Genomic DNA, 11,000 nt, shown 5'->3' with positions numbered 1-11,000 from the left:
TGGCTATGAAGAAGCTGTCAACAACAGAACATTCCCTAATTTCCAGCCAAAAACATATACAGCTTAGAGCAAGCATCTTCCTCTTAGCTGCAGCCATTTCAAGTTTTCTTCTCATCATCAACTTTTACCGTCCAGACAAATCAATTTTATTTAGAGCAACCTTACTCTTTCTAGCCTTTGTGCTTTTCTATCTTCTGGTTTACGCTGTCGTTGATGTTGCATTCTCTAATCTTCTCTGAGTTCTTATCAACTTTACATTACTAGCCAGAAATGGTTCCAGAATTTTATTACACTTGATAGATTATTCATTAACTTTAATTTATTGTACTTTTGAAAGTATGGATTGGTATTTGTTGAATTTCAGTAATTGTTCATATATATACCTATATTTGGTGTTCGAATCCTGGGTATGGAAAAGTCCTTGGTAGGGAGCGCTTCCCCCTAATGGGATCCTGCGCGGCGCAAATCCGGATATAGTCGGGCTCCAATGCGGGTACCGAACACCGGACGGGAAACCAAAAAAAAAGTTGAATTGGTCAATTTAGCATTGTCTAAGGATTTACAATCAAGGCATGATGGCATTTTGTAAAATTTATAAATAGCAGTACACATTGTTTGATCTATTTTGAACTAATTCGGTTTGCTTTGATTAGGTTCGATCTATTTGTTTTTTTGAATTAATGTGGTTCGATTTACAAATATTTTGGTGCATAAATAAATATATGACCATCAAACTGAATAAATTTTGTCCAATTCGATCTATTTCTCTATCTCTATTGAATGATGTGATTAGATGCATAAAATTAAAATAAAATTTAAAATTAGCAAATACACCCCTTATATGTCTATTGATGCCATGGAAATAATAAAAGATTTTAGAGATCATAGAAATAATAAAATTATATGGATAAAAAGAGAAAATATTAAAATCACATTCAAATAAAATGTTGAAGATCTACGCAAAGAAAAAAAGAATCAAATATATTATTGAATAGATAATAAAATGATTTTACAGAGGAAATCAAAAGATGAAGAAATACAAGAAAAGAAGCAGAAAGTAAGGAAAGAATCGGGAATAATAGGGATCCGATCCTGCATCTTGGATCTGGAATGTACGTTTTGGATCATGGCACCTAGAGACAACATACTGCTGCAAGTGCCATCTTTTAAATATATAACATTTTCTTTGTAAAGTATCAATATATATATATATATATACCCAGACACAAAAAATTTTACCCAAGGGTTCGTGTGGCGTGGCGCTCCCAACACTCTACATAGATCTGCCCCTGAAGGTAAGCTTCAATCTGGACTTTATGCAATTTTCTAATTTTACGCGTGCATATTTTTTTAAATGGAAAACTTAATCTAATTGATTTATATGGTGTATTAAATTTTACGAATGTATAGATTGCTCGTGCCTTTAATTTTTACTTGGATCCTAAATGCAAAATTTTTAATTTAAATTATTTTTTTATGTATGAGATAGTTGACCCAATCTATATAAATATATAATTGAGGGCCATAAGGCAGGTGATGCAAGCCTCAATGATCAAAATTCATTTTATCTTTTTCCTCAAAATTTTTAGGCTTTTATCCTTTTTTCCCATTAATTAACTATGACAAACACAAACGTTTCGTTTTCCTTCGTTGATAGTCGTAGCTTTACCAAACAGTTTCTTTTTGATGGCGGCAATTCCGAACGCTGCTATCTATCCTCTCTCTTTCATGGTAAAAAAGTCCCTTTTCCCATTAATTAACTATGACAAACACAAACGTTTCGTTTTCCTTCGTTGATAGTCGTAGCTTTACCAAACAGTTTCTTCTTGATGGCGGCAATTCCGAACGCTGCTATCTATCCTCTCTCTCTTTCATGGTAAAAAAGTCCATTTTCATGTATTCAAGTCTTCAGTGTTCCAACGATCATTCTCTTTTGACCACTGAAAATCCATCAACCCCACTTTCAAAATTGCAGCACATGTGACTGGTAACTTAAGAAGAAAAGGCTGGTAACTTTTTCCCTTCTAAAAATCTATCACAAAATAGTGTATTTCTTCGAAATTTATGATCCAAAATTTCAGCATCAAATCTAGTACTCTTCAATTTTGCTCTCTATGTTTCTTTTTAATAGGCAAAATCATTTTGGACCGTCTTTTCAGTACATGCCGTCACCAAATTTTAAGCCTTCGGTTATTTGGCTTCAATTTCTTGCAGATTTGATCACAAAATGGAAAAGAAGCATTTTTTCCAAAAATTGGAGCAAAAGATCAACATATGTTATCATTATTTGGTAACTTCATCATTCTCCCCTTTTCTTCTAAGTTAACTTTGTAAGATCTACTTCTATTTAGTTAATGTGCTTACTGTTGGTACTGAGACACTAACACAAACTTATGAATTTGGTAAGGTTTCTAAAGCAATACTAGCTATCTTAGATTAATTGCTCATTGTTTCTACGTTCTTACCACTTAATTAACATTAGCCAATTTTCTTTTTGTGTTTTCTTAATTTTTCCTTTAAATTTTGTTTCTCTTCTGTAATTACCCACATAGATTATTTAGTCTTGCTGTTTCTTCAATGTATTTTTACCTGTTACTTTTTGTTGGTGTACTGGAATTTACTCTTGGTTGGTTTACAGGATTAACTACAAATGGTATATGGAGAACGAAAGTGGAGGAAAATAAAAGTGGTCTTAGAATAAGGTTTAAAATATTTTGATGAATATAGTCATCTAAAAATAAATCTGTTAAGATGTTAAGGTAAGTTTGTAAAGATTTGGTTCTTACAGTTTGTAAAGAGGTGGATGGGCAGTGATGTTGAGTTATGCATTATAAATTTGAGATACATTTTTTGGATAATGGGTCAGTTCTTATAGGTCATATAATGGGTTAGTTTTGGATGCAGAAGAAAGTACAAGAAGGAAAGATCCAAAGCAATGTGCACTAATTATATGTAGAACTTGATTTGGATACATAGTTAACCATGAAAATGACATGATGTTTCTGCTTTAGTCAAGAAACCACGAAAAATTATGTTCTATCTTGAGTCTGATATCTAGCAACACAATCAATAGCAATATTCTGGAAAATTCACGTTTTTACGTGTAGTTCACTAAAACCTTTCACTTTGGACTTTATTTTGTGCACCATTTATCATTCGCTCTGCTATAGACAAGAGGATTTCAACTCAATTGGAATAACAAGTTATCTCAGATATATGAGTTGGCAGATAAGTGCATGCAAACAAACTATTATGGTGTGAAGAGGATGATTGAAACATTTGTACTTTTTCAATTATCCAAGTCTCCAAGGGTTATGAATGTTTCTTTCTTCATGGAAAGGCTAAAGGTGTTAACTTTACATTTACTCTCCTTCTCGAAACTATTTTGTTTAGTTCTTGTACTGATTTTTCAGGGATTTTTTCGCAACATGACTAAATAGTTGTATTTCCCGGAGAATAATGCAATTCAGTTTTCAGTGAAGTTTAGTGTTATTCGAATTTCTTTTATAATGTTAGGCTTGTACATGCTTCGCCCTGTGCAAATGATAAATTCCGAAGTAAAAATATGATATTTTTGTATAGGTTGTATGTAGTGAGCTATACAAGATATTGGACTATGGGAACCCTTCTTTTACACCAAACAAAAGAAAAATCAGTAATGTTGTGTACTGCTAATTTAAAAAGGTGAGTTCATTTAAGATTTTACTTTAGGTCTATGTTTTATATTTTAACGTGCTAATACATGAGCACTCTTTTTTGGTTTGTAAGGTGAGATGTTGAAGTTACTAATCTATGATTATATTTTGTGGTATTTTAGTTAAATATATGATCGGGCATTAAATTCCTCTACTGATGAGAAAAATTTGTGCTTTGTGACCCGATAAGTATTGTTGTTGCTCGAGGATTGAAAATTGTTTCATTACTTTTTGCGCCTTTTTTAAGTTTCATGAAGGAAACTTCATTCAAAGTGCAGTTGTATCAAAGATCAAGTTTATATGAAACCTCTTTTCTAAGTTCCAGTCAGTGCATTTATCTTTGTTATTTGTTATATTTAAGGTATTTTTCAGACTGAAATTTATGTCAAAGAGTCGATATTGAAAGCATGAGAATCGATAGAGAAAGAATTCATAATACAGGGTTTGAGTTTTGTGAACTAGCCTGTGGCGTTTGAAAATTTTCATGAATTTTCATAATGATATTCTCGGAATCGCAGTTGAAGAGTATATAGTTATATGCCTTTGTCATCCCTTTTTCATGTTTGTGAGAATTGTGTTCAATTTTATTCATTTTTTAAACATCATGTGAAAAATTTAAGCATGTATTGGTTCCTCTTCTTTGGTATTATAATAATCTAGAGCTATCTTTTGGATACATTATTCAAGTATTTTACCCTTTGTATTTGAATTTCTCTTCCGTGTATGAAATAGTGGGATCAATCTCTCATTCTTGCTACTTATCCCATTCAGAAGTGAGGAAGATACCAATAGAATTGAAGGCAATAACTCAAAACCAATTTAAACAGGTTTATTTGCAATTACTTCCTGATTATCCGAAGGTTTATTGAAGATGTCTAATAATTCAAAATATTGCTACACCTAAAGCCATTTTCACAATATGTTTACAATGTCTTGGAAGATTGTTGAGTGTTGATAGGCTTCAGGATCTTAATGTGAATCCTACTTGTGTGTTCTGTCAAGCTACAATTGAATAAAGAGATCACCTTTTTGGAGAATGTACATTTGCTAAGGACTTGTGGGTCAGGCTACTGAATAGAATGCAGATACAACCGGGTGTTACTGCTACATGGAACCAATAACTCTACAGGGTCATAAAACATGTTGGGGGAGGGGGGGGGAGACAAATATAGCATGATTAAACAAATTGACCTTTACAAAATTTATTCATGCGTTGTGGAGAGAAAGAAACTATAGAATATTTAAAATGTAACAAGAGACCGTAAAAGTCTTGAAAGAGAGTGTTATGCAACTTCAGGGCTGTGGGTAATCTGAAATGGCTATTGCAGAAGCTTTTTTTCTAATTTGCTTAACTTTTCTTTTGAGCCTCAATGATCAGAATTCATTTTATCTTTTTCCTCAAAATTTTTAAGCTTTTATCCTTTTTTCCCATTAATTAACTATGACAAACACAAACGTTTCGTTTTCCTTCGTTGATAGTCGTAGCTTTACCAAACAGTTTCTTTTTGATGGCGGCAATTCCGAACGCTGCTATCTATCCTCTCTCTTTCATGGTAAAAAAGTCCCTTTTCCCATTAATTAACTATGACAAACACAAACGTTTCGTTTTCCTTCGTTGATAGTCGTAGCTTTACCAAACAGTTTCTTCTTGATGGCGGCAATTCCGAACGCTGCTATCTATCCTCTCTCTTTCATGGTAAAAAAGTCCATTTTCACGTATTCAAGTCTTCAGTGTTCCAACGATCATTCTCTTTTGACCACTGAAAATCCATCAACCCCACTTTCAAAATTGCAGCACATGTGACTGGTAACTTAAGAAGAAAAGGCTGGTAACTTTTTCCCTTCTAAAAATCTATCACAAAATAGTGTATTTCTTCGAAATTTATGATCCAAAATTTCAGCATCAAATCTGGTACTCTTCAATTTTGCTCTCTATGTTTTTTTTTAATAGGCAAAACCATTTTGGACCGTCTTTTCAGTACATGCCGTCACCAAATTTTAAGCCTTCGGTTATTTGGCTTCAATTTCTTGCAGATTTGATAACAAAATGGAAAAGAAGCATTTTTTCCAAAAATTGGAGCAAAAGATCAACATTTGTTATCATTATTTGGTAACTTCATCATTCTCCCCTTTTCTTCTAAGTTAACTTTGTAAAGATCTACTTCTATTTAGTTAATGTGCTTACTGTTGGTACTGAGACACTAACACAAACTTATGAATTTGGTAAGGTTTCTAAAGCAATACTAGCTATCTTAGATTAATTGCTCATTGTTTCTACGTTCTTACCACTTAATTAACATTAGCCAATTTTCTTTTTGTATTTTCTTAATTTTTTCCTTTAAATTTTGTTTCTCTTCTGTAATTACCCGCATAGATTATTTAGTCTTGTTGTTTCTTCAATGTATTTTTACCTGTTAATTTTTATTGGTATACTGGAATTTACTCTTGGTTGGTTTACAGGATTAACTACAAATGGTATATGGAGAACGAAAGTGGAGGAAAATAAAAGTGGTCTTAGAATAAGGTTTGAAATTTTTTGATGAATATAGTCATCTAAAAATAAATCTGTTAAGATGTTAAGGTAAGTTTGTAAAGATTTGGTTCTTACAGTTTGTAAAGAGGTGGATGGGCAGTGATGTTAAGTTATGCATTATAAATTTGAGATACATTTTTTGGATAATGGGTCAGTTCTTATAGGTCATATAATGGGTTAGTTTTGGATGCAGAAGAAAGTACAAGATGGAGAGATCCAAAGCAATGTGCACTAATTATATGTAGAACTTGATTTGGATACATAGTTAACCATGAAAATGACATGATGTTTCTGCTTTAGTCAAGAAACCACGAAAAATTATGTTCTATCTTGAGTCTGATATCTAGCAACACAATCAATAGCAATATTCTGGAAAATTCACGTTTTTACGTGTAGTTCACTAAAACCTTTCACTTTGGACTTTATTTTGTGCACCATTTATCATTCGCTCTGCTATAGACAAGAGGATTTCAACTCAATTGGAATAACAAATTATCTCAGATATATGAGTTGGCAGATAAGTGCATGCAAACAAACTATTATGGTGTGAAGAGGATGATTGAAACATTTGCACTTTTCCAATTATCCAAGTCTCCAAGGGTTGTGAATGTTTCTTTCTTCATGGAAAGGCTAAAGGTGTTAACTTTGCATTTACTCTCCTTCTCGGAACTATTTTGTTTAGTTCTTGTACTGATTTTTCAGGGATTTTTTCGCAACATGACTAAATAGTTGCATTTCCCGGAGAATAATGCAATTCAGTTTTCAGTGAAGTTTAGTGTTATTCGAATTTCTTTTATAATGTTAGGCTTGTACATGCTTCGCCCTGTGCAAATGATAAATTCTGAAGTAAAAATATGATATTTTTGTATAGGTTGTATGTAGTGAGCTATACAAGATATTGGACTATGGGAACCCTTCTTTTACACCAAACAAAAGGAAAATCAGTAATGTTGTGTACTGCTAATTTAAAAAGGTGAGTTCATTTAAGATTTTACTTTAGGTCTATGTTTTATATTTTAACGTGCTAATACATGAGCACTCTTTTTTGGTTTGTAAGGTGAGATGTTGAAGTTACTAATCTATGATTATATTTTGTGGTGTTTTAGTTAAATATGTGATCGGGCATTAAATTCCTCTACTGATGAGAAAAATTTATGCTTTGTGACCCGATAAGTATTGTTGTTGCTCGAGGATTAAAAATTATTTCATTACTTTTTGCGCCTTTTTTAAGTTTCATGTAGGAAACTTCATTCAAAGTGCAGTTGTATCAAAGATCAAGTTTATATGAAACCTCTTTTCTAAGTTCCAGTCAGTACATTTATCTTTGTTATTTGTTATATTTAAGGTATTTTTCAGACTGAAATTTATGTCAAAGAGTCGATATTGAAAGCATGAGAATCGATAGAGAAAGAATTCATAATACAGGGTTTGAGTTTTGTGAACTAGCCTGTGGCGTTTGAAAATTTTCATGAATTTTCATAATGATATTCTCGGAATCGCAGTTGAAGAGTATATAGTTATATGCCTTTGTCATCCCTTTTTCATGTTTGTGAGAATTGTGTTCAATTTTATTCATTTTTTAAACATCATGTGAAAAATTTAAGCATGTATTGGTTCCTCTTCTTTGGTATTATAATAATCTAGAGCTATCTTTTGGATACATTATTCAAGTATTTTACCCTTTGTATTTGAATTTCTCTTCCGTGTATGAAATAGTGGGATCAATCTCTCATTCTTGCTACTTATCCCATTCAGAAGTGAGGAAGATACCAATAGAATTGAAGGCAATAACTCAAAACCAATTTAAACAGGTTTATTTGCAATTACTTCCTGATTATCCGAAGGTTTATTGAAGATGTCTAATAATTCAAAATATTGCTACACCTAAAGCCATTTTCACAATATGTTTACAATGTCTTGGAAGATTGTTGAGTGTTGATAGGCTTCAGGATCTTAATGTGAATCCTACTTGTGTGTTCTGTCAAGCTGCAATTGAATCAAGAGATCACCTTTTTGGAGAATGTACATTTGCTAAGGACTTGTGGGTCAGGCTACTGAATTGGATGCAGATACAACCGGGTGTTACTGCTACATGGAACCAATAACTCTACAGGGTCAGAAAATATATTTGGGGGGGGGGGAGACAAATATAGCATGATTAGACAAATTGACCTTTACAAAATTCATTCATACGTTGTGGAGAGAATGAAACTATAGAATATTTAAAATGTAACAAGAGACCGTAAAAGTCTTGAAAGAGAGTGTTATGCAACTTCAGGGCTGTGGGTAATCTGAAATGGCTATTGCAGAAGCTTTTTTTCTAATTTGCTTAGCTTTTCTTTTGAGCCTCAATGATCAGAATTCATTTTATCTTTTTCCTCAAAATTTTTAGGCTTTTATCCTTTTTTCTCATTAATTAACTATGACAAACACAAACGTTTCGTTTTCCTTCGTTGATAGTCGTAGCTTTACCAAACAGTTTCTTTTTGATGGCGGCAATTCCGAACGCTGCTATCTATCCTCTCTCTTTCATGGTAAAAAAGTCCCTTTTCCCATTAATTAACTATGACAAACACAAACGTTTCGTTTTCCTTCGTTGATAGTCGTAGCTTTACCAAACAGTTTCTTCTTGATGGCGGCAATTCCGAACGCTGCTATCTATCCTCTCTCTTTCATGGTAAAAAAGTCCATTTTCACGTATTCAAGTCTTCAATGTTCCAACGATCATTCTCTTTTGACCACTGAAAATCCATCAACCCCACTTTCAAAATTGCAGCACATGTGACTGGTAACTTAAGAAGAAAAGGCTGGTAACTTTTTCCCTTCTAAAAATCTATCACAAAATAGTGTATTTCTTCGAAATTTATGATCCAAAATTTCAGCATCAAATCTGGTACTCTTCAATTTTGCTCTCTATGTTTCTTTTTAATAGGCAAAACCATTTTGGACCGTCTTTTCAGTACATGCCGTCACCAAATTTTAAGCCTTCGGTTATTTGGCTTCAATTTCTTGCAGATTTGATAACAAAATGGAAAAGAAGCATTTTTTCCAAAAATTGGAGCAAAAGATCAACATTTGTTATCATTATTTGGTAACTTCATCATTCTCCCCTTTTCTTCTAAGTTAACTTTGTAAGATCTACTTCTATTTAGTTAATGTGCTTACTGTTGGTACTGAGACACTAACACAAACTTATGAATTTGATAAGGTTTCTAAAGCAATACTAGCTATCTTAGATTAATTGCTCATTGTTTCTACGTTCTTACCACTTAATTAACATTAGCCAATTTTCTTTTTGTATTTTCTTATTTTTTTCCTTTAAATTTTGTTTCTCTTCTGTAATTACCCGCATAGATTATTTAGTCTTGTTGTTTCTTCAATGTATTTTTACCTGTTAATTTTTATTGGTATACTGGAATTTACTCTTGGTTGGTTTACAGGATTAACTACAAATGGTATATGGAGAACGAAAGTGGAGGAAAATAAAAGTGGTCTTAGAATAAGGTTTGAAATTTTTTGATGAATATAGTCATCTAAAAATAAATCTGTTAAGATGTTAAGGTAAGTTTGTAAAGATTTGGTTCTTACAGTTTGTAAAGAGGTGGATGGGCAGTGATGTTGAGTTATGCATTATAAATTTGAGATACATTTTTTGGATAATGGGTCAGTTCTTATAGGTCATATAATGGGTTAGTTTTGGATGCAGAAGAAAGTACAAGATGGAGAGATCCAAAGCAATGTGCACTAATTATATGTAGAACTTGATTTGGATACATAGTTAACCATGAAAATGACATGATGTTTCTGCTTTAGTCAAGAAACCACGAAAAATTATGTTCTATCTTGAGTCTGATATCTAGCAACACAATCAATAGCAATATTCTGGAAAATTCACGTTTTTACGTGTAGTTCACTAAAACCTTTCACTTTGGACTTTATTTTGTGCACCATTTATCATTCGCTCTGCTATAGACAAGAGGATTTCAACTCAATTGGAATAACAAATTATCTCAGATATATGAGTTGGCAGATAAGTGCATGCAAACAAACTATTATGGTGTGAAGAGGATGATTGAAACATTTGCACTTTTCCAATTATCCAAGTCTCCAAGGGTTGTGAATGTTTCTTTCTTCATGGAAAGGCTAAAGGTGTTAACTTTGCATTTACTCTCCTTCTCGGAACTATTTTGTTTAGTTCTTGTACTGATTTTTCAGGGATTTTTTCGCAACATGACTAAATAGTTGCATTTCCCGGAGAATAATGCAATTCAGTTTTCAGTGAAGTTTAGTGTTATTCGAATTTCTTTTATAATGTTAGGCTTGTACATGCTTCGCCCTGTGCAAATGATAAATTCTGAAGTAAAAATATGATATTTTTGTATAGGTTGTATGTAGTGAGCTATACAAGATATTGGACTATGGGAACCCTTCTTTTACACCAAACAAAAGGAAAATCAGTAATGTTGTGTACTGCTAATTTAAAAAGGTGAGTTCATTTAAGATTTTACTTTAGGTCTATGTTTTATATTTTAACGTGCTAATACATGAGCACTCTTTTTTGATTTGTAAGGTGAGATGTTGAAGTTACTAATCTATGATTATATTTATTGGTGTTTTAGTTAAATATGTGATCGGGCATTAAATTCCTCTACTGATGAGAAAATTTTTTACTTTGTGACCCGATAAGTAATGTTGTTGCTCGAGGATTGAAAATTGTTTCATTACCTTTTGCGCCTTTTTTAAGTTTCATGAAGGAAACTTCATTCAAAGTG

At 32.5% G+C, this 11,000-nt stretch overlaps 1 long non-coding RNA gene across 1 annotated transcript; it reads left to right on the top strand.

Moving 5' to 3' along the window:
• Window positions 1-1,627: 1,627 nt before the first annotated feature.
• Window positions 1,628-5,986, top strand: LOC142171453 (uncharacterized). Its single transcript, XR_012701014.1, has 4 exons — window positions 1,628-2,009; window positions 2,215-2,290; window positions 3,583-3,684; window positions 5,730-5,986. It is a non-coding gene; the product is annotated as an uncharacterized LOC142171453 (long non-coding RNA).
• The last annotated feature ends 5,014 nt before the right edge of the window (window positions 5,987-11,000 follow it).

This window comes from Nicotiana tabacum, chromosome 17 (assembly GCF_000715075.1).
Source record: "Nicotiana tabacum cultivar K326 chromosome 17, ASM71507v2, whole genome shotgun sequence".
Lineage (NCBI taxonomy): Eukaryota > Viridiplantae > Streptophyta > Magnoliopsida > Solanales > Solanaceae > Nicotiana > Nicotiana tabacum.
Note: the sequence above shows the minus strand (reverse complement) of the source record. Positions and strands in the feature narration are given on the sequence as shown.